Source organism: Dendrobates tinctorius, unplaced genomic scaffold, assembly GCF_039654945.1.
Source record: "Dendrobates tinctorius isolate UK_male_01 unplaced genomic scaffold, ASM3965494v1 ptg000196l, whole genome shotgun sequence".
NCBI classification, from domain to species: domain Eukaryota; kingdom Metazoa; phylum Chordata; class Amphibia; order Anura; family Dendrobatidae; genus Dendrobates; species Dendrobates tinctorius.
In genome coordinates this window covers 28,567,077-28,591,749 of record NW_027361863.1, presented here as the reverse complement: position 1 = coordinate 28,591,749, position 24,673 = coordinate 28,567,077, and the positions used below count along the sequence as shown (strand labels likewise).

The following is a 24,673-nucleotide window of genomic DNA, read 5'->3' as shown; positions in this document are numbered from 1 at the left end:
CGCCCCCCCCCCCCACAGTCCTCACAGCAGAGCCTCCGCCCCCCCCCCACAGTCCTCACAGCAGAGCCTCCGCCCCCCCCCCCACAGTCCTCACAGCAGAGCCTCCGCCCCCCCCCCCACAGTCCTCACAGCAGAGCCTCCGCCCCCCCCCACAGTCCTCACAGCAGAGTCTCCGCCCCCCCACAGTCCTCACAGCAGAGCCTCCGCCCGCCCCCCCAGAGTCCTCACAGCAGAGCCTCCGCCCCCCCCAGAGTCCTCACAGCAGAGCCTCCACCCCCCCAGAGTCCTCACAGCAGATCCTCCGCCCCCCCCTCAGAGTCCTCACAGCAGGGCCTCCGCCCCCCCCCTCAGAGTCCTCACAGCAGAGCCTCCGGCCCCCCCCCAGAGTCCTCACAGCAGAGCCTCCGCCCCCCCCCAGAGTCCTCACAGCAGAGCCTCCGCGCCCCCCCCCCAGAGTCCTCACAGCAGAGCCTCCGCCCCCCCCCACAGTCATCACAGCAGAGCCTCCGGCCCCCCCCAGAGTCCTCACAGCAGTCTCTACCCCATACAGTCACAGCAGAATCTCTACCCCCACAGCCCAGTAGCCACAGCAGAACCCACCCTTTCCCCTTCAGTCACAGCAAGAGACAAACTCTCAGCTGTGAGTATTATTTTGTCTGTAAAAGACTGAGAAAAGAAAGACACAATAGACACCTTCACACAAATACAGGTTAAAGTGAAAGACATTTAAATTTGGAGTAACAAACTGATACTGAAATTGTCCGATCATGAAGATTCCCTGAGGGACTTTAGATTTCAGATTCCACAGAACAGCAAACCCCCAGGGAGCTGGCTCATTACATAGCAGATTGGCCGTCATCAGTGAAGGAGCCTTACAGCAAGTGCTCCATTTCCTTGCAGCACCCCTAGAGGGGAAATAAAGGACTACACAGTGTTCCATTACAGCTGACATGCTGTCTGTATAATGTACAGATATTCTGGGTACTCCGAATCAAATGACTCTGCGGCCGCTCTCCAGTCCTGAAAGTGGAGATCATTCACGGGCACCAAAGTGTTATTGGGGCCCAAGAATAAAATAAGCTATAAAGTAAGGCAGGTCACGTCTCGTTGTAAAATAGTCAACTACCTACACAAAGAGGCAAAAATCTGATGCCTCAATCAAGTCAAGAGGCAATCCCCCCCCCCCCCCCCCCAACTACCCACGCGTTTCAGATCCTGCAGCTTTCACAGGCCAGGCGGAGCGCGAGGCTCAGTGCTTGGTTTCTATTTACAAATAAGGTATTCTCCGTGATGGGAAACAATCGCTCTCTGAATGTTTGTACTATCTGGTTACCAAGTACAAAACACGAAACAGACCCACTGCGATCAAAAGAGCGGGCGAAGCCTGGGTAAACATCGCCAGGCAGGAGGCGGCAGTAAAGCCGGAGGAAAAATGGGGCGAAAATCAACAAACTGATGCAAATTTAGAAATCGCTACTAGCCACTGATATTGAGGAGGTTGGAGGCACTAGGAACCTGGGGTTCGGACAAGTCATAAAGACCCCCATATTGGAGGATGATATTTGTTTTAACTGCACTATATATTCGAAGTGCAACCGTGCAATACCGGAGGATTGCTTCCAGGGAGCGCAGTTTGCGGTCCTGTATTTAGCAGATATTCTTAGTAGTTGCTGCATCAAAGAGCATAAAAGACAGGCTGTAACGTGCAAACTGAAGCTGCATTAGGGTACGTGCAGACGATCAGTAAACGTGGGTTGGATGCGGCGTACTTATGCATCAGACAGATTTTAAGAAATCCCATGCCCACGGATCACCCGGAGACGGATATGCGGCCACGGACCACAGCATGACTAGTTATCATGCGGAGTCGCTAGTTTCCACAATAGAATTTTCACCCGTACCATGTATTGGACGCGGTGAATCCGCACGGTTCGGTCAATACATGCGGATCAATAGACGGCAGCACTTTGGACGCAATGGACATGCGCTGCCAATTCCTGATAGTCTGCATGGACCCCTCTGAGCATCCACACATTGCTACAAACAGCGCTACAGTCTCAGTGTAAATCTGACACATAAGAAGGAGACAAATCTGCAGGAAGCAGGAACCGGAGCAGGATGGTGTCACCTGCCAATACCCAGTACAACGCTGCTGGAATGGCGGGCTCTGGCACGGCTTGCGGAGGGCACGTGCGGTGACGGTCCCTGCGATAAGGAATGTCGTGGTCTGCAAACTGCTTCGACCCATTCATGTTTCCATCAGATTAACTGCAAGAGGAAAAGCAGACACCAGGTCACAGGGGAACCAGTGGCGAAGACACATACAGGACGAAAAGGTGCAGCAGAAAACCAGCGGCTGATATCAGACACGAGAGAAAACAGGGAAGAACTCGGGACCTAACAAAACACTGCTATGGGAAACCAGGGAACAAATCATCCACAGGTTGCAAAGGAGAACCGGCGGTCAAAATTATATACAGGACAAGAGTGCGGGGGAGAACCAGCGGCCTAAAATATAGAAAACAGACCGCCGAGGGTAACCAGGGTTCGAATCATCATTCTACAGGAGACAAGGTCGCAAAAAAGAACACGGGACAACATTATATGCAGGACACCTTGAAAATGTAGGTGAGGATCCAGGGGCCTAAAAATATACAAAACAGACTGCCGAGGGTAACCAGGGTCCGAATCATCTACAGGATACAATGCTGTAAAGGGGAACCAAGGGCTAAATTATATACAGGACGAGAGTGCAGGGGAGAACCAAGGGCCTAAAATACAGAAAACAGACCGCCGAGGGTAACCAGGGTCCGAATCATCTACAGGATACAATGCTGTAAAGGGGAACCAAGGGCTAAATTATATACAGGACGAGAGTGCAGGGGAGAACCAAGGGCCTAAAACACAGAAAACAGACCGCCGAGGGTAACCAGGGTCCGAATCATCTACAGGATACAATGCTGTAAAGGGGAACCAAGGGCTAAATTATATACAGGACGAGAGTGCAGGGGAGAACCAAGGGCCTAAAACACAGAAAACAGACCGCCGAGGGTAACCAGGGTCCGAATCATCTACAGGATACAATGCTGTAAAGGGGAACCAAGGGCTAAATTATATACAGGACGAGAGTGCAGGAGAGAACCAACGGCCTAAAATACAGAAAACAGACCGCCGAGGGTAACCAGGGTCCGAATCATCTACAGGATACAATGCTGTAAAGGGGAACCAAGGGCTAAATTATATACAGGACGAGAGTGCAGGAGAGAACCAACGGCCTAAAACACAGAAAACAGACCGCCGAGGGTAACCAGGGTCCGAATCATCTACAGGATACAATGCTGTAAAGGGGAACCAAGGGCTAAATTATATACAGGACGAGAGTGCAGGAGAGAACCAACGGCCTAAAACACAGAAAACAGACCGCCGAGGGTAACCAGGGTCCGAATCATCTACAGGATACAATGCTGTAAAGGGGAACCAAGGGCTAAATTATATACAGGACAGGACAAGAGTGCAGGGGAGAACCAAGGGCCTAACCAAACACAAAACAGGCAGCTGGGGAATCCAGGGACCAGATCATCAATACAAAACAAACGGGGAACAAAGCCTAAATCATTTAGAGGGCAGACAGAGGGTTGTACAGGATAACTAGCGACAAAGATTATATACAAGACTCATGAATTTAGATGGAAAAGACAGGCCAAGAACAATACAGGACACAAGAATATATGGAAGGGAACAGGACAAAATTAAATACAGGACATGGGTGCACTGGAGAACTTGAGGCCGAATCATAAACCCAAAAAACAAACTGTTGAATGTAATAGGGGTAAAACATCTACAGAACAAGGGGCAATTTAAAACACAAGGATGTGTGAGAGACCTAAGATTATATACTGGACAAAAAAAGTGTAAAGAGGGCAAGAGGATCTACAGGGTATAAAATGCTGAGATTAACCTGGAGCCAAGATCACGAACGACAGAACAGAGGATCCTGGGAGAAAAAAAAAACATACATAGGACAACACTGAGGGAGAACCATGGGGGCAAGATCATCTACAGCAGGGTTCCCTAACTCCAGTCCTCAAAGCCCACCAACAGATCATGTTTTCAGGATTTCCTTAGTACTGCTCAGGCGATAATTGCTTCACCTGTGCAATACAAAGGAAATCCTGAAAACATGATCTGTTGGTGGGCCTTGAGATGGGGAACCCTGATCTACAGGGCACCAAGGTGCAGAAGAGAAACTGGAGACGAGACCTTATCCAAGATGTAAGTGGAACCCAGGACCAAATCTTACACAGAACAATACAATGTGGCCATCAGGCCACCCACGTCCGCTTAGACATCAACATGGTGAACATCCGAAGATCTACAGCTGCAGTACATCTCCTTATCTAATCATTCATCTATACAAACACTGGTGAAGACATGAGATTGTAAATTCTTCAGTCAACAGGGATTACTATGTCCAAAGACACACTGATAGGGAATACAGATCGTGAGCCCAATGGGGACAGTGACAAAGAGGTTGTCTAAAGCCGTGGAATTAATGGTGCTGTAAAATAAGTATGCAAAAGGTCTGTAAAGAAAAACCTAAAATGAAAGCATATGAAAATCAAGCAAAATCAAAGAAACGCACATGCCTAAAGAATGAGCACAGTGCATATATCCCACTGTCACCATACATCCACCTCACACCAGGATCTGCTCTGTCTCATACAAAGGGTGGGATGGAGATAAGCAAGTATTCCTGATAAACCTCCTGCTCCTCGCACAGAACAGCTCGACTTAACCCTCACATCACCAATCGAGTCACCCAGCATTCCCAGATTCCCTTATAAACTATACATTCACAATTCCTATATTGCTACAAAAGCAGCCACATCATTGGCCATTCAGGGGTCTAGAAAAGTTTGCAGAGCCCTAATCACTAACAAGACGGAATCCTGCTCACACAAAACCCCCTGTGTAACAATGGCGGAGCAATCACATTGTTCTTCACGATTAAATCTGGAATAATTTCATCTTTCAGATAAACTTTCTTTACAGTTTCACCTGAACAAAAACAAACACGACACAATGTATCAATATAATAAATGGCAACTCTAGTATGGGGAAACCGATGGCTCCGGAGCACAGCGACACCTCGCACCGATCCCTGGGTTGTCACCGATCCCTGACTGCTCACGCAACATATGAAACAAAGTAAAGAAGAAAGTCACAAATGCTGAAACTTCAATCTCATGGGATTTTCTATAAACATTTCCGTGCAGTTTGGGATTAGAAGCAGCGGTAGAACTACAAGCAACAGCATGCAGAGCAGGGACGGCCCGGCGAGGTGGCCAGGATCAGTTTATTAGGGGAGGGGAATGACTGGCATTTCTGTAGAGATTTACATGACACCATATGACAGATGCCGTGATGGCTGCGGGGAGCTCACCACTGCAGGGTGACAGGGAGCAATGACAGGACCTAATCCAGGGCAGACAGGAATCCCACACATTCATTGGGGGGGGGGGGGGGAGGGAAAGGGGCTGTATGCAGAGGAGCCACTATCAGGCCCTCCTCGGTCACATGACCCAAAGCGCTGGTAAAATGATCATTCTGGGTGCTACGCTGTGTGTATCACTACTACATGTTCTCCCTGTACACACTGTGCAGAATTCTCAGCAGTGCGCAGGACGTCAGATCATTTTTATGCAGATTTCCCACCTCCACCTGTACAACCTTAAATGCTGATTGGATGAAACAGATCAGGTGATGTGTATCTGTGTAAGTAGGGGATGTGGCCTCAGGATACCCCCCCGCCCTTTATCAGGGTGTACTGAATAATTAGCAGCTTGGCAAAATGGGCCAAAAAAGAGATTTCCAGACTGTGATTCATCCCAGACTATTCCTAGATGAGTCACAATAGCACTACAGAAACACGGCTGAGGTGAGGAGGTCGAGCCCGACCACCACTGAGCAAGACGTAGAGAAACATCAGTACTGGACCTAGAATTATCCGATAGATTATTCCCAGGTTTTATAGACTGATGAACAGGGAGCAGATGGACGGGCTGTGGCTGACCAGTACCAGGCACAGATCTCCGGCAAGGTGGAGGAGGGCACTGCTATAGGTGGGATCATTACACAGGAGCTCGTTGGACCTTTTAGGGTTAAAGACGGATCAGAACCACCTCCTAAACCTCTTGCCATTGATTAGAGGACACGTTCTTCCAGTAGTGGAGCAGGAATAGCTTAGTTACTCACCGATAACGGTGTTTCTCGGAACCCATGACAGCACCACGGAGAGAGGGGGTCTGCCCATCAAGGACAGGAACCTACAGATAAAAAGGCGGCACCTCTCCTCCACCCCCAGTTGGTAACAGAGCATCAGAGAGTCTCCCGGTTGGTTAACAAAAGTATATACATAACATTATAATATTGCATATTATAGAGAAGCACCGTGTCTAACAAAAACACTTTGCACACATTAACTCGTGCTCACCGCACACGTGAAGGGGGAGGGGGGGAATAAGTGGGTGCTGTCATGGGTTCCGAGAAACACCGTTATCGGTGAGTAACTAAGCTATTCTCTCTCACCCATGACAGCACCACGGAGAGAATTTCAGAGATTGGTAGCTTAGTGAGGGACCACCGCCTGAAGGACCCTTCTCCCGAAGGTCAGACGTAGAGGCTAGATCTAAACGATAGTGCCTAAAAAAGGTAGAAGGTGTTGACCAGGTGGCCGCCTTACAGATCTGCTCTATCGATACCTCTGATCTTTCTGCCCATGAGGTCGCCATTGCTCTTGTAGAGTGAGCTTTTAAACCCTCCGGGATGGTATTCCCACTGGATGAATACGCCAGGGTAATCGCATCCCTTATCCACCTTGCTAGGGTACTCTTGGATGCCTTGAGTCCCTTCCGAGGTCTCTGGAAACACACAAAGAGAGACCCTTCCTTCATACATCCCTTGGTGGCCTCTAAGTACCTTCATTTCTGGGGCAGCGCCATCTTGGTACACCTCTGTACCACGGCGCTGCCCGTGCGTTTGCCGGCGTCCCCCAGCCCCATTCTCCTTTCCGGAGCGGGGCTCGGTCCTCTCCCGCCCGCTCACCCTGTACAGCCCCTCAGCTACAGCGGTGGCGGCTTCAGGTACCGACCCCGCCGCGACAGGGGCCTCCCGGCTGCCAGGACTGCGAACGGGACGCCCTGGACTCCTCTTCTCCCGGGTAAGCTGCTGCTGCTGCTGGTTCCACGGGTCACCCGTCAAAGACAGGAACCCAACTGGGGGCGGAGGAGAGGTGCCGCCTTTTTATCTGTAGGTTCCTGTCCTCGATGGGCGGACCCACCCTCTCTCCGTGGTGCTGTCATGGGTGAGAGAGTCTGCATCTCGCCAGAAAACCAGGATTGTTTTGCAGGACAAGGCTCCATCGACGTCTCAACTGTTCGGGGCCAGGAAAGGCCTTAAAGATGGAGAATAATGACCCGGCCCCATCCTCACCGAACCTACATCTCAATGAGAACTTGTGGCCCTTCTTACACATAGATTTACGGTAAAGGAGAACAGTCGCCTGACTGCACAGTGTCTGGGGCGGTCGTTAGTGCTACCCCAAAAAGTTGATGGACATCTGATTAAAAAACTGACGGACCCCATAGGATGGAGCTTATGATCGTTACTGAGAAGGGCGGCCATATTTATTTTACTCAGTAATATAGCACAGTATATACGGCACAGTTGCCACCCAGCTTTCCATAACACCTGAATGGCACTAAAGCTTCAAACCCTCCATCACCAGAAGTCCTATAGTTTTGAGTGTCAGTCGTCACCGTTTTCTAGCGTTGCACATACGAACCAGGAGGCTCAGGATGAGCACCGTCTTAAGCCCAGTAAATGCTGCAGGCATGGGATTGGGAGTTTGTTAACAATATGTTAATTCTGTTTAACCTTTAATAAGCCTCAAAATAAAAAAAGAAAATCTGCGCAAGAAATATGTCAGAAGAGGGTGGCTTGGGGCGAGTGTCAGCACTCGGTGACACAGAGAATTACATAATCTCCATCATTTGTGAGACCGAGACTCCTGCCAAATCTGCAGATGAAAGAAGGGACAATGACAGAACGGGGCTTGTTATACACCAGAGAGGCCAATGACAGGCGCATTGTGGAATACTGCTCTCATCGGGGTCCGGGGCGCACCCTCACTGCTACAATGCCAACCAGAGGGAGCGGCGTTCAATACCAAAAGGAATGTGCAGCCCCCATTCGTTATTACAACAATTAGGATAATTGCAAGCTCTGGGGGCCACGGAGCAAAGTGAAGCCATCAAACTCAATTATATTTTATTAAATTGAAGACTCTTCCTAATCCAGGATGATGAACCTTACACCCCAATTACCTACAAACTGCGCCTGCAAGTTATAATGTATACGGCACACCCCTTCACTGCTGGACAAATCTACAATTAAGCGCCCGACTTCTGAATGAGAAGGGAACTCAAAAAAGGAAGAAAAATCCTGAAACATAAAATTATATGAACTGATCCTTCAATAAAGTGGTTCATTCTACACATTCCATACATATTATAGTGTGTATAATGCCACATAACGGGCAGTAGTATATACACCTAAGGGGCAGTATTGTAATATTCTATTTCTGTACATAGGGGACAGTATTATAGTAGTTATGTTCTTGCACATAGGGGGCAGTATTATAGTAGTTATATTCTTGCACATAGGGGGCAGTATTATAGTAGTTATATTCTTGTACATAGGGGCAGTATTATAGTAGTTATATTCCTGTACATAGGGGCAGTATTATAGTAGTTATATTCTTGTACATAGGGGCAGTATTATAGTAGTTATATTCTTGCGCATAGGGGGCAGTATTATAGTAGTTATATTCTTGCACATAGGGGGCAGTATTATAGTAGTTATATTCTTGCACATAGGGGGCAGTATTATAGTAGTTATATTCTTGCACATAGGGGGCAGTATTATAGTAGTTATATGCTTGCACATAGGGGGCAGTATTATAGTAGTTATATGCTTGCACATAGGGGGCAGTATTATAGTAGTTATATGCTTGCACATAGGGGGCAGTATTATAGTAGTTATATTCTTGTATATAGGGGCAGTATTATAGTAGTTATATTCCTGTACATAGGGGCAGTATTATAGTAGTTATATTCTTGTATATAGGGGCAGTATTATAGTAGTTATATTCTTGTGCATAGGGGCAGTATTATAGTAGTTATATTCTTGCGCATAGGGGGCAGTATTATAGTAGTTATATTCTTGCACATAGGGGGCAGTATTATAGTAGTTATATTCTTGCACATAGGGGGCAGTATTATAGTAGTTATATTCTTGCACATAGGGGGCAGTATTATAGTAGTTATATGCTTGCACATAGGGGGCAGTATTATAGTAGTTATATGCTTGCACATAGGGGGCAGTATTATAGTAGTTATATGCTTGCACATAGGGGGCAGTATTATAGTAGTTATATGCTTGCACATAGGGGGCAGTATTATAGTAGTTATATGCTTGCACATAGGGGGCAGTATTATAGTAGTTATATGCTTGCACATAGGGGGCAGTATTATAGTAGTTATATGCTTGCACATAGGGGGCAGTATTATAGTAGTTATATTCTTGTACATAGGAGCAGTATTATAGTAGTTATACTCTTGTACATAGGGGCAGTATTATAGTAGTTATATTGTTGTACATAGGGGGCAGTATTATAGTAGTTATATTCTTGTACATAGGGGCAGTATTATAGTAGTTATATTCTTGTACATAGGGGCAGTATTATAGTAGTTATATTCTTGTACATAGGGGGCAGTATTATAGTAGTTTAATTATTGCATAAAAATTTTATTTCAGCATCTTTAGCAACCTTAACAATAAAGACTACAGTCATGGCCAAAAGTTTAGAGAATGACACAAATATTAATTTTTACAAAGTCTACTGCTTCATTTTTTCTAATGGCAATTTGCATATACTCCAGAATGTTATAAAGAGTGATCAGCTTAACAGCAATTACTTGCAAAGTCAATATTTGCCTAGAAAATTAACTTTATCCCCCAAAACACATTTCAACATCATTACAGCCCTGCCTTAAAAGGACCAGCTAACATCGTTTCAGTGATTGCTCCATTAACACAGGTGTGGGTGTTGATGAGGACAGGGCTGGAGATCAATCTGTCATGATTAAGTAAGAATGACACCACTGGACACTTTAAAAGGAGGCTGGTGCTTGGCATCATTGTTTCTCTTCTGTTAACCATGGTTATCTCTAAAGAAACAAGTGCAGTCATCATTGCACTGCACAAAAATGGCCTAACAGGGAAGAGTATCGCAGCTAGAAAGATTGCACCTCAGTCAACAATCTATCGCATCATCAAGAACTTCAAGGAGAGAGGTTCCCTTGTTGCCAAAAAGGCTCCAGGGAGCCCAAGAAAGACCAGCAAGCGCCAGGACCGTCTCTTAAAAGTGTTTCAGCTGCGGGATCGGGCTACCAGCAGTGCAGAGTTTGCTCAGGAATGGCAGCAGGCAGGTGTGAGTATCTGCACGCACTGTGAGGCGGAGACTCTTGGAGCAAGGTCTGGTCTCAAGGAGGGCAGCAAAGAAGCCACTTCTCTCCAGAAAAAACATCATGGACAGACTGATATTCTGCAAGAGGTACAGGGAGTGGACTGCTGAGGACTGGGGTAAAGTCATTTTCTCTGATGAATCCCCTTTTCGATTGTTTGGGACATCCGGAAAACGGCTTATTCGGAGAAGACCAGGTGAGCGCTACCACCAGTCTTGTCTCATGCCAACTGTCAAGCATCCTGAAACCATTCGTGTGTGGGGTTGCTTCTCAGCCAAGGAAATGGGCTCTCTCTCAGTCTTGCCTAAAAACACAGCCATGAATAAAGAATGGTACCAGAATGTCCTCCAAGAGCAACTTCTCCCAACTGTCCAAGAGCAGTTTGGCGATCAACAATCATGAGTTGATTAATTGCGTTAAGAACATGCATAGAAATTATATTTAAGGAGACTATGTAAAAAAATAAATAAGGTAAATAAAAAAATTAAGTAGCCCTTACAAACTTATCAAAGCACTTATATACAGTCATGGCCAAAAGTTTAGAGAATGACACAAATATTATATTTTCACATGATCTGCTGGCCTCTGGTTTTTATGTGTGTTTGTCAGATGGTTTTATCACATACAGAAATATAATTGCAATCATATTATGAGTAACAAAAGGTTATATTGACAGTTAGAATGAGTTAATGCAGCAAGTCAATATTTGCAGTGTTGACCCTTCTTCTTCAGGACCTCAGCAATTCTCCCTGGCATGCTCCCAATCAACTCCCATCCGCGCCCAACGAGAAATGGAGCTGCGCGATCAGCGATGGACAGTGGGAGAGCCGGTCGGAGGCAAGTATCACACATAGCGATATCGCTGCTGCGTCACCAAATCGGTGATGCTTTAGTGATATTGTTAGCGATATCGCTATGTGTAAAACCCCCTTAACTTTCCACTTGGTTACAGAACTTATTTGCCTCATTTTCTGAGGACTATAATCTGTTATCAGACATTGTAGACATCAAAAGGTCCCCAGCTGAGACTGTCAATAGACTCACCACCCACCAGCGACCATGATCAACACTGGAAAATGAACACTTTGTTTCCCCTCTTTCCATTATAAATGGGTAACAAACTTCCAACCATATAGTGACCTGGCAGTCGCTCAGAGAAGTTTCCTTTGTTCGAGCTAATAAGTCCTTGATGCAACAAAAAAACAAACAAACAAAAAGAATGTGTAAATGATATTTAGTGTATTATTTCTAGGATCTATAAATATCTATGGTCTATCGATAGTATCTATTATTTTTTCACTTGCTTTGAAATACTTCAGTCATTTGTTTATAAGAATCTGCACTCTTTCTCACAAACAATTCCGTTACTTTCACCCGTTCTGCATACAAATATCTACTTGGAGGAAAAGTGTTGAGACACCTGGGGGTGGAGAGGCCTGAGGACAGAGGACGGCAGGACTCTGCATTAAAAACTGGTCATCCTTGTTGACTTAGAAAAAAGCGAAGCAGCAGCAAGAGGCGCCGCAGCCGGACAGAGGAGGGGGAAAAAAGCAACACTTGATTTATCCCTCAACTTTTCTGCAACTTCAAAAAGAAAAAAAAAGAAAAAAAAAAAAAAGAACCCGAGTAAAGCCAAGTAACTATAACACAATAAAAAGGATATAAAATCATAAAACTACATGAAAATGATGTTATAATTCATTATTACAAGTTTCCCAGACTATAGTCATCACTTTCTAGTTCAGTAGAACCTTTAGGGAGAGGGAGGGTGGGACTATTCATGAAATTACCAGACCCCCGGGGCTGTCATGATAATTCGCCGAGAACCTAGAACATAATACTCCATGATCTACCGACATCAAGAGACGGCGTCCAGCATTAACGAGACCGCCCAAGAAATGTCACCAAAGTGAACGTACACAACAGAGGTCAATAGGACGATTCCAAGGCCCCATAAATGGGAACATTCAAAGGCAGTAAAAGAGAATAATCCAAGAAGTCAGGAATGATTACTGGGTACACGGACATTAGGAACCAGGGACAGGAGCAGCGAGTGCCCACTAGCTTAAGGGGTAGTGGTTTATGTACCAAGATCTTCAGCACCAGGAGTAGATGTAACAAGCACACAGTGATTAGGCACCAGGGGAAGGGGCATTATATACTAGGAGGGTCAGCACCAGCGGTAATTGTAACAGGCCCACGGACTTTAGGCACCAGGGGCATTGCTTACCCAGATCTTAGGGGCAGGGGGTAATAGGCACACCGACCTTAGGCACCAGGGGCATTATATACCCACATATCCAGCACCAGGGGCATTGCAGATCCAAATCTTCGGCACCAGACAGGGGCAACGTGTCTAAACTGGTTGACCATAGGAGCCAGCACTCTCTGTGCCAGGTCAATACTACACCAGAAAACAAATCCATAAATTGGGTGCCAGTAACATATTCAGCCATTTTTTTCTCTGCCACCTGCATGGAACATTTCTTTGCTTTATGAACAACATGAATACTACCGGACTTAGGTTAAGTTCTGGGTAAAAACTGTAAACCCAATGGGCTCTCAGGGGCCCAGGAACCTCTGCGCAGACATCAGAACCACGGGCTGTCGTCATTTGCGCATTCCTGGCTCACTCGGTTATTGGAATAATTGAAAACACTTCCCCGTCCCGTGAACTGACCCCTCCCGGAGACTTTCCATCTAAGAATTACCCCGATCCCCCACAGACTGAAGATGACAGGTCCAAACAATGACATCAGCCTGGATGGGTCACAGACTCCCCCCTAGCATGAGAGGAGGTGCAGCAGAGGGTGATGGGTTTGGAGATAACCCGCCCTGTGTGAGGGAAGGTAACAGATACCCACAGAGCCCGCTGCACTCAGGTTACACAGAGAACGCTGGACTCCAAACAGTGCAGGAATGTGACAAACCCGACAGGTGCAGATGTAGCAGAGTCCACCCTGCTAGATGGCACATAGGACTGCAGGCAACAAATACTGACGATACAACCTCAGTGATACTCCGCTGTGCTGCTACATCTGTATGTAGTGACAGATGGGAACATAAACTGACACATACATAACAGTGAGAGCAGGAAGCCCCTCCACCCTTCCTGAGAAGCTCCACGTCCCGTACTGCAGATATCACACAACCACCTGTATGAAACGCCCAAAACATTGTGTGCCACGGTACCAGCGAGATCACCAACAGTGCCCTGACTATGGTCTCCACACACCAACACAGCGCACGTCCAAAACCAGACCCCCGGCCACACAGCGCAAGCCCAGCGTCAGACCCCCGGCCACACAGCGCAAGCCCAACGTCAGACCCCCGGCCACACAGCGCAAGCCCAACGTCAGACCCCCGGCCACACAGCGCAAGCCCAACGTCAGACCCCCGGCCACACAGCGCAAGCCCAACGTCAGACCCCCGGCCACACAGCGCAAGCCCAACGTCAGACCCCCGGCCACACAGCGCACGTCCAAAGTCAGACCCCCGGCCACACAGCGCAAGCCCAACGTCAGACCCCCGGCCACACAGCGCAAGCCCAACGTCAGACCCCCGGCCACACAGCGCAAGCCCAACGTCAGACCCCCGGCCACACAGCGCAAGCCCAACGTCAGACCCCCGGCCACACAGCGCAAGCCCAACGTCAGACCCCCGGCCACACAGCGCAAGCCCAACGTCAGACCCCCGGCCACACAGCGCAAGCCCAACGTCAGACCCCCGGCCACACAGCGCAAGCCCAACGTCAGACCCCCGGCCACACAGCGCAAGCCCAGCGTCAGACCCCCGGCCACACAGCGCAAGCCCAGCGCCAGACCCCCGGCCACACAGCGCACGTCCAAAGTCAGACCCCCGGCCACACAGCGCACGTCCAAAGTCAGACCCCCGGCCACACAGCGCAAGCCCAACGTCAGACCCCCGGCCACACAGCGCAAGCCCAACGTCAGACCCCCGGCCACACAGCGCAAGCCCAACGTCAGACCCCCGGCCACACAGCGCAAGCCCAACGTCAGACCCCCGGCCACACAGCGCAAGCCCAACGTCAGACCCCCGGCCACACAGCGCAAGCCCAACGTCAGACCCCCGGCCACACAGCGCAAGCCCAACGTCAGACCCCCGGCCACACAGCGCAAGCCCAACGTCAGACCCCCGGCCACACAGCGCACGTCCAAAGTCAGACCCCCGGCCACACAGCGCACGTCCAACGTCAGACCCCCGGCCACACAGCGCACGTCCAACGTCAGACCCCCGGCCACACAGCGCAAGCCCAACGTCAGACCCCCGGCCACACAGCGCAAGCCCAACGTCAGACCCCCGGCCACACAGCGCAAGCCCAACGTCAGACCCCCGGCCACACAGCGCAAGCCCAACGTCAGACCCCCGGCCACACAGCGCAAGCCCAACGTCAGACCCCCGGCCACACAGCGCAAGCCCAACGTCAGACCCCCGGCCACACAGCGCAAGCCCAACGTCAGACCCCCGGCCACACAGCGCAAGCCCAACGTCAGACCCCCGGCCACACAGCGCAAGCCCAACGTCAGACCCCCGGCCACACAGCGCAAGCCCAACGTCAGACCCCCGGCCACACAGCGCAAGCCCAACGTCAGACCCCCGGCCACACAGCGCAAGCCCAACGTCAGACCCCCGGCCACACAGCGCAAGCCCAACGTCAGACCCCCGGCCACACAGCGCAAGCCCAACGTCAGACCCCCGGCCACACAGCGCAAGCCCAACGTCAGACCCCCGGCCACACAGCGCAAGCCCAACGTCAGACCCCCGGCCACACAGCGCAAGCCCAACGTCAGACCCCCGGCCACACAGCGCAAGCCCAACGTCAGACCCCCGGCCACACAGCGCAAGCCCAACGTCAGACCCCCGGCCACACAGCGCAAGCCCAACGTCAGACCCCCGGCCACACAGCGCAAGCCCAACGTCAGACCCCCGGCCACACAGCGCAAGCCCAACGTCAGACCCCCGGCCACACAGCGCAAGCCCAACGTCAGACCCCCGGCCACACAGCGCAAGCCCAACGTCAGACCCCCGGCCACACAGCGCAAGCCCAACGTCAGACCCCCGGCCACACAGCGCAAGCCCAACGTCAGACCCCCGGCCACACAGCGCAAGCCCAACGTCAGACCCCCGGCCACACAGCGCAAGCCCAACGTCAGACCCCCGGCCACACAGCGCAAGCCCAACGTCAGACCCCCGGCCACACAGCGCATGCCCAACGTCAGACCCCCGGCCACACAGCGCAAGCCCAACGTCAGACCCCCGGCCACACAGCGCAAGCCCAACGTCAGACCCCCGGCCACACAGCGCAAGCCCAACGTCAGACCCCCGGCCACACAGCGCAAGCCCAACGTCAGACCCCCGGCCACACAGCGCAAGCCCAACGTCAGACCCCCGGCCACACAGCGCAAGCCCAACGTCAGACCCCCGGCCACACAGCTCAAGCCCAACGTCAGACCCCCGGCCACACAGCACAAGCCCAACGTCAGACCCCCGGCCACACAGCACAAGCCCAACGTCAGACCCCCGGCCACACAGCACAAGCCCAACGTCAAACCCCCGGCCACACAGCACAAGCCCAACGTCAGACCCCCGGCCACACAGCACAAGCCCAATGACAGCCATACAGGACAAGCCCAACGTCAGACCCCCAGCCATACAGCACAAGCCCAACGTCAGACCCCCAGCCATACAGCACATGCCCAGCGGCTGGCACCAGGCCACACAGCACAAGCCCAACGTCAGACCCCCAGCCATACAGGACAAGCCCAACGTCAGACCCCCGCAATACAGCACATGTCCAGTAGCAGGCACCTGGCCACACAGCACAACATCAGACCCCAGCCATAGAGCACAAGCCTAATGTCAGACTCCTGGCCATCCAGTGCATGTCCGATCCAAGTGTCCCCATCTCCCCAAGCCACACAGTGCCCATCTGGAATAAGGTGGCGTGTGCACAACTATTAAAGGGTGCCAGAGTAGGTTCCCACACCGTTGATATACAACAGGAAAGTCGGCACTCAACTTAAAGTGATCAAACGGCAAATTTAATGCTGTCCACAACGTGTTTACTACACAGTGCACATCTGGCAACACACCCGCTCTACCACAGCCAAACAGAGAATGCCCAGCCACAGACCCCCTGCCCACACAGTGCATGCCTTTGCCAAATTTCCCGGGTACCGGTACATGCCCAGAGTCCTGATGTGTCAGTATCACAGAGCATTTCATTTGCAATTTCTGTGTGTGGTTCCACTATTACTCCCCAGCAACAGGCCCGCTGTCTTGGGGTCATACTTGATTCCGAGCTTTCCTTTGCACCCCACATTCGATCACTGGCTCGGCTCTTGTCATCTGCACCTTAAAAACATTACTAGAATTCGACCTTTTCTTACTTTTGACTCCGCAAAAACTCTTACTGTTTCTCTTATTCATTCTCGTCTTGACTATTGTAACTCTTCTAATCGGTCTCCCTCTTACCAAACTCTCCCCTCTCCAATCTGTCTTGAATGCTGCAGCCAGGATCATATTCCTCACCAATCGTTACACCGATGCCTCTACCTTGTGCCAGTCCTTACACTGGCTACCCATCCACTCCAGAATTCAGTATAAACTTATTACCCTCACCCACAAAGCCCTCCATGGCTCAGCACCACCCTACATCTCCTCCCTTGTTTCAGTATACCACCCTACCCGCACCCTCCGTTCTGCTGATGACCTGAGGTTAGCATCCTCAATAATCAGAACCTCCCACTCCCGTCTCCAAGAATATACACGTGCTGCGCCAATTCTTTGGAATGCACTTCCCAGGTCAATATGATTAGTCCCCAATCCCCACAATTTTAAGCATGCCCTGAAAACACATTTATTCAGACTGGCCTACCGCCTCAACACATTAACCTAATCTATCCCTGTGTGGCACAGCCAAAAGTTTTACCATAACCAGGTTCCCCGCATCATGTTCCCACATGCTTTATGCATCCATTAGCCCTCTGTGTCTGTACTGTTACACACTTAACATTATGGCTGGTCCATACAATCAGGGAAATTGTTACCACCCACCTTTCGTGTCTACCTCTTTCCTCATAGATTGTAAGCTTGCGAGCAGGGCCCTCATTCCTCTTGGTATCTGTTATGATCTATGTGATTATTGTTATGCTGTAATGTCTATTGTCTGTACAAATCCCCTCTGAAATGTAAAGTGCTGCGGAATATGTCGGCGCTATAAAAATAAAATTTATTATTATTTAACATTACATAGGCCAGTGTGGCTTTGATAAACATGTGACTGATGCAGATCCAGGGTACACATGGGTACAACACTGCATGCCAGGGGCAGGAGCACTGATCATGAATACCCGACACATGAGGGCACTTCCTCAACCCAAAACACTACCAGCAGTGCACCCATCACTGAAACGCCTAAAGAATACAGCGGTGTCACTGCAGCATCCCCCCCCATCAGCCGCCACACGGGAGCCGGACCCTGCAGCGTCCCCCCCATCAGCCGCCACACGGGAGCCGGACCCTGCAGCGTCCCCCCATCAGCCGCCACACGGGAGCCGGAGCCTGCAGCGTCCCCCCATCAGCCGCCACACGGGAGCCGGACCCTGCAGCGTCCCCCCATCAGCCGCCACACGGGAGCCGGAGCCTGCAGCGTCCGCCCATCAGCCGCCACACGGGAGCCGGAGCCTGCAGCGTCCCCCCATCAGCCGCCACACGGGAGCCGGAGCCTGCAGCGTCCGCCCATCAGCTGCCACACGGGAGCCGGACCCTGCAGCGTCCCGCCCATCAGCCGCCACACAGGAGTCGGACCCTGCAGCGTCCATCGCACAGACCAACTGCATGAGTCCCACATAACTAGTGCTTAGCAACTCTCGGATCAGGACATCTCCCCTCTCCATGTAGCCCCTTCACCCTTCTGAGGTCACTGTCATCAGCAGACATCCAGATACCCCATGGCAGCTGTATGAGCCCCTGATCTCCTGCTTCAGCCCTTGCAATCCCCCCCACCCCCCAGTCACCTCTTTCAGCCCCCCTGCACTCCCCCCAGTCACCTCTGTCAGCCCCCTGCACACCCCCCCCAGTCACCTCTGTCAGCCCCCTGCACACCCCCCCAGTCACCTCTGTCAGCCCCCTGCACTCCCCCCCCAGTCACCTCTGTCAGCCCCCTGCACTCCCCCCCCAGTCACCTCTGTCAGCCCCCTGCACTCCCCCCCCAGTCACCTCTGTCAGCCTCCTGCACACCCCCCCAGTCACCTCTGTCAGCCCCCTGCACTCCCCCCCAGTCACCTCTGTCAGCCCCCTGCACTCCCCCCCCAGTCACCTCTGTCAGCCCCCTGCACACCCCCCCAGTCACCTCTGTCAGCCTCCTGCACTCCCCCCCAGTCACCTCTGTCAGCCTCCTGCACTCCCCCCCAGTCACCTCTGTCAGCCCCCTGCACTCCCCCCCAGTCACCTCTGTCAGCCCCCTGCACTCCCCCCCAGTCACCTCTGTCAGCCCCCTGCACTCCCCCCCAGTCACCTCTGTCAGCCCCCTGCACTCCCCCCCCAGTCACCTCTGTCAGCCCCCTGCACTCCCCCCCCAGTCACCTCTGTCAGCCCCCTGCACTCCCCCCCCCAGTCACCTCTGTCAGCCCCCTGCACTCCCCCCCAGTCACCTCTGTCAGCCCCCTGCACTCCCCCCCCGTCACCTCTGTCAGCCCCCTGCACTCCCCCCCCGTCACCTCTGTCAGCCCCCTGCACTCCCCCCCGTCACCTCTGTCAGCCCCCTGCACTCCCCCCAGTCACCTGTCAGCCCCCTGCACTCCCCCCCCAGTCACCTCTGTCAGCCCCCTGCACTCCCCCCCCAGTCACCTCTGTCAGCCCCCTGCACTCCCCCCCAGTCACCTCTGTCAGCCTCCTGCACTCCCCCCCAGTCACCTCTGTCAGCCCCCTGCACTCCCCCCCAGTCACCTCTGTCAGCCCCCTGCACTCCCCCCCCAGTCACCTCTGTCAGCCCCCTGCACTCCCCCCCGTCACCTGTCAGCCCCCTGCACTCCCCCCAGTCACCTCTGTCAGCCCCCTGCACTCCCCCCCCAGTCACCTCTGTCAGCCCCCTGCACTCCCCCCCAGTCACCTCTGTCAGCCTCCTGCACTCCCCCCCAGTCACCTCTGTCAGCCCCCTGCACTCCCCCCAGTCACCTCTGTCAGCCCCCTGCACTCCCCCCCAGTCACCTCTGTCAGCCCCCTGCACTCCCCCCCAGTCACCTCTGTCAGCCCCCTGCACTCCCCCCCAGTCACCTCTGTCAGCCCCCTGCACTCCCCCCCCCAGTCACCTCTGTCAGCCCCCTGCACTCCCCCCCCAGTCACCTCTGTCAGCCCCCTGCACTCCCCCCCAGTCACCTCTGTCAGCCCCCTGCACTCCCCCCCAGTCACCTCTGTCAGCCCCCTGCACTCCCCCCCCAGTCACCTCTGTCAGCCCCCTGCACTCCCCCCCCAGTCACCTCTGTCAGCCCCCTGCACTCCCCCCCCAGTCACCTCTGTCAGCCCCCTGCACTCCCCCCCAGTCACCTCTGTCAGCCCCCTGCACTCCCCCCCAGTCACCTCTGTCAGCCCCCTGCACTCCCCCCCAGTCACCTCTGTCAGCCCCCTGCACTCCCCCCCAGTCACCTCTGTCAGCCCCCTGCACTCCCCCCCCAGTCACCTGTCAGCCCCCTGCACTCCCCCCCAGTCACCTCTGTCAGCCCCCTGCACTCCCCCCCCAGTCACCTCTGTCAGCCCCCTGCACTCCCCCCCAGTCACCTCTGTCAGCCCCCTGCACTCCCCCCCAGTCACCTCTGTCAGCCCCCTGCACTCCCCCCCCCGTCACCTCTGTCAGCCCCCTGCACTCCCCCCCCAGTCACCTCTGTCAGCCCCCTGCACTCCCCCCCAGTCACCTCTGTCAGCCCCCTGCACTCCCCCCCAGTCACCTCTGTCAGCCCCCTGCACTCCCCCCCAGTCACCTCTGTCAGCCCCCTGCACTCCCCCCCCCGTCACCTCTGTCAGCCCCCTGCACTCCCCCCCAGTCACCTCTGTCAGCCCCCTGCACTCCCCCCCAGTCACCTCTGTCAGCCCCCGGCTCCGCAGTCCCCTCTCCCGGTGCCCCGGAGCTGCAGTGTTCGGGGAGCACTCGGCTCCTGCCGGCCCCGCCACTCTCCTGCTCCCCCCACTCCCGGGCTCTGCGGCAGCTCCGGACACCGCGCGCTTCCCTCACATGCCGGGCAGCGCATCCTCCCGCCTCAGCTCCCTCAGTGTTGGGGCTGCAGACACCGCTCGGCCCCCGGTGCAGCCCTCGTCCTGTCCCCGCTCTCCCGGGCTGCACTTACCATGGAGGGTCCGGAGCTCCGCTCTCCACAGCCGCACTGCTCTCACTGAGCCAACGACACACGCCCCCTCTAACGTCACACCGCGGGGAGTGCCGGGACCTGGACAGCCCGCCAACCATTGGCCACGTCCTGACCAATCCCGAGCCCGGAATATCGGGACTACACTACCCAGAAACCTGCGCGAAGGATGAAGAGGTCGCGGTGACCGAAAAGTACCGGGCCGTCCTGTAACCCTCTCCGTGCCGGATCATCCCGAGAGCTTAAAGCCTGCACTGACGCATTGTAACGAACCATCGGGAAGGAATCGAGCAGCGAAATGTCACCTCACAGAGGAATCATATACGGCGGTTCTCGTGGGGTGTTCCCGGTGTACGGAGGGTCTCGTGGGGTGTTCCCGCTGTACGGCGGGTCTCGTGGGGTGTTCCTGGTATACAGCGGCTCTTGTGGGGTGTTGCCCTTATATAGAGGGACTTGTGGGGTGTTCCCGGTATACGGCAGGTCTTGTGGGGTGTTCCCGGTGTACGGCGGGTCTCGTAGGGTGCACCCTGTATACGGCGGGTCTTCCCGGTATACGGTGGGTCTTGTGGGGTGTTCCTGGTATACAGCGGCTCTTGTGGGGTGTTGCCTTTATATAGAGGGACTTGTGGGGTGTTCCTGGTATATGGCAGATCTTGTGGGGTATTCCCTGTATATAGAGGGTCTTGTGGGGTGTTCCCAGTATACGGAGGGTCTTGTGGGGTGTTCTCAGTATACGGTGGGTCTCGTGGGGTGCTCCCGGTGTACGGCGGGTCTTGTGGGGTGTTCCCAGTATACGGAGGGTCTCGTGGGGTGTTCCCGGTATACGGTGGGTCTTGTGGGGTGCTCCCAGTGTATGGCTGGTCTTGTGGGGTGTTCCCAGTATACGGAGGGTCTCGTGGGCTGTTCCCGGTATACGGTGGGTCTTGTGGGGTGCTCCCGGTGTATGGCGGGTCTCGTGGGGTGCACCCTGTATACGGAGGGTCTCGTGGGGTGTTCCCGGTATACGGTGGGTCTTGTGGGGTGCTCCCGGTATACGGAGGGTCTCGTGGGGTGTTCCCGGTATACGGCGGGTCTTGTGGGGTGTTCCCAGTATACGGAGGGTCTCGTGGGGTGTTCCCGGTATACGGTGGGTCTTGTGGGGTGCTCCCAGTGTATGGCTGGTCTTGTGGGGTGTTCCCGGTATACGGAGGGTCTCGTGGGGTGTTCCCGGTATACGGCTGGTCTTGTGGGGTGTTCCCAGTATACGGAGGGTCTCGTGGGGTGTTCCCGGTATACGGTGGGTCTCGTGGGGTGCTCCCGGTGTATGGCGGGTCTCGTGGGGTGCACCCTGTATACGGTGGGTCTCGTGGGGTGTTCCCGGTATACGGCGGGTCTCGTGGGGTGTTCCCGGTATACGGCGGGTCTCGTGGGGTGTTCCCGGTATACGGCGGGTCTCGTGGGGTGTTCCCGGTATACGGCGGGTCTCGTGGGGTGTTCCCGGTATACGGCGGGTCTTGTGGGGTGTTCCCCGTATATAGAGGGTCTTTTGGGGTGTTACTGGTACACAGTGGGACTTGCGGGACGTTTCACCCCACAGGGCGTCTTCAGGGGTATGACGATTCCTGACCTCGATGAATCAGACAGTTGAAGCTACACATTATTAGGTGGTTTTAGTGTCTTGGCTGATCTGTGTGTACAGTTGTGGCCAAAAGTATTGACACCCCTGCAATTTTGTCAGATAATACTCCGTTTCTTCCTGAAAATGATTGCAAACACATTCTTTGGTATTAACTTCATTTAATTTGTCTTAAACGAAAAAACACAAAAAGAATTGTCCTAAAGCCAAATTGGATATAATTCCACACCAAACATAAAAAAGAGGGTGGACAAAAGTATTGAAATATATAAATAAATAATAAATATATAAATCTGACATTTCCCTCTCCGTGGGTGGTACCACAATAACACCCCGGCAGCAGGCGCGCTTGTCTGGGTGTTATGTTTGATACCAATCTCTCCTTCACATCCCATATACAATCCCTTGCCCGCTCTTGCCGCTTACACCTAAAGAACATCTCTAGAATCCGCCCTTTTCTTACTTTCTTACTATGGAAACAACAAAAACCCTCACTGTTGCATTGATCCACTCTCGCCTGGATTACTGCAATGCTCTATTAATTGGCCTCCCCGTCACTCGACTATCCCCTCTCAGTCCATACTTAATGCAGCGGCCAGGATCGTCCATCTGGGTAATCGGTACTCGGACGCGTCCGCTCTTCGCCAGTTCTTACATTGGCTGCCCATTCATTATAGGATCCAATTCTAAGTACTTGTTCTCACCCACAAAGCTCTCCACAGTGCGGCACCCCCTTACATCTCTTCTCTCATTTCTGTCTATCGGCCTAGCCGATCGCTGCGCTCTGCAAACGACTTTCGACTAACCTCTGCACTAATCCGTACCTCCCACTCCCGACTCCAAGACTTCTCCCGTGCTGCTCCTATCCTCTGGAATGCTCTACCCCAAGAAATCAGGACTATCCACATATTTGCATAGTTTTAGGCGCTCCCTCAAAACACACCTGTTCAGAGCGGCCTATCACATTCACTAATCAAAGTCATTCTCTGTGTAAGTGTGCGTGTGTAGCCCATTCACTATCTCCATCCATCCTTCACTCCCTCAAGATGGCTGGACCTTCATTGTAAATACACCATTGTAAATACACACCTGTACTCTGTATCTCCCTCACCTCATTGTAGATTGTAAGCTCTCACGAGCAGGGTCGTCTTATTTCATCTTATTTTGCTTTAGTTATTGTATTGTTAGCGTTGTTACTTATGACTTGTGTTTTGAAACTGTTAAACTGTAAAGCGCTGCGGAATATGTTGGCGCTATATAAATAAAGATTATTATTATTATTATTGGCACTGTTCGAAAAATCATGTGATGCTTCTCTAATTTGTGTAATTAACAACACCTGTAACTTACCTGTGGCACCTAACAGGTGTTGGCAATAACTAAATCACACTTGCAGCCAGTTGACATGGATTAACGTTGACTCAACCTCTGTCCTGTGTCCTTGTGTGTACCACTTTGAGCATGGAGAAAAGAAAGAAGACCAAAGAACTGTCTGAGGACTTGAGAAACCAAATTATGAGGAAGCATGAGCAATCTCAAGGCTACAAGTCCATCTCCAAAGACCTGAATGTTCCTGTGTCTACCGTGCACAGTGTCATCAAGAAGTTTAAAGCCCATGGCACTGTGGCTAACCTCCCTAGATGTGGACGGAAAAGAAAAATTGACAAGAGATTTCAACGCAAGATTGTGCGGATGTTGGATAAAGAACCTCGACTAACATCCAAACAAGTTCAAGCTGCCCTGCAGTCCGAGGGTACAACAGTGTCAACCCGTACTATCCGTCAGCGTCTGAATGAAAAGGGACTGTATGGTAGGAGACCCAGGAAGACCCCACTTCTTACCCCGAGACATAAAAAAGCCAGGCTGGAGTTTGCCAAAACTTACCTGAAAAAGCCTAAAACGTTTTGGAAGAATGTTCTCTGGTCAGATGAGATAAAAGTAGAGCTTTTTGGGCAAAGGCATCAACATAGAGTGTTATGAATGAGTCACCATAGGAGGCAAAAACAGAAATACAAGCTAAGTCCAGAAAACCAGAGAAGTTGGCATCTATCAGATTGCAGACCCCTGAACCTATCAACACAACTAGCAGTAGC

The 24,673-nt window shown here is 52.3% G+C and overlaps 1 protein-coding gene across 4 annotated transcripts in view; it reads right to left on the bottom strand.

The window, feature by feature from the left end:
• Positions 1–24,673, bottom strand: part of ADD3 (adducin 3) — an 80,747-nt gene that overhangs the window by 42,399 nt on the left and 13,675 nt on the right. Inside the window, exon 1 of one of the 4 annotated variants that reach the window (XM_073553094.1) lies at positions 20,948–21,093. The exons of 1 other annotated variant lie outside the window; for it this stretch is intronic. The gene's annotated coding sequence lies outside the window, so the exon portion shown is untranslated. Of the gene's footprint in view, positions 1–20,947; positions 21,094–24,673 lie in introns of those variants that run through there. 2 more of the 4 variants (XM_073553091.1, XM_073553093.1) reach the window with 2 other exon arrangements.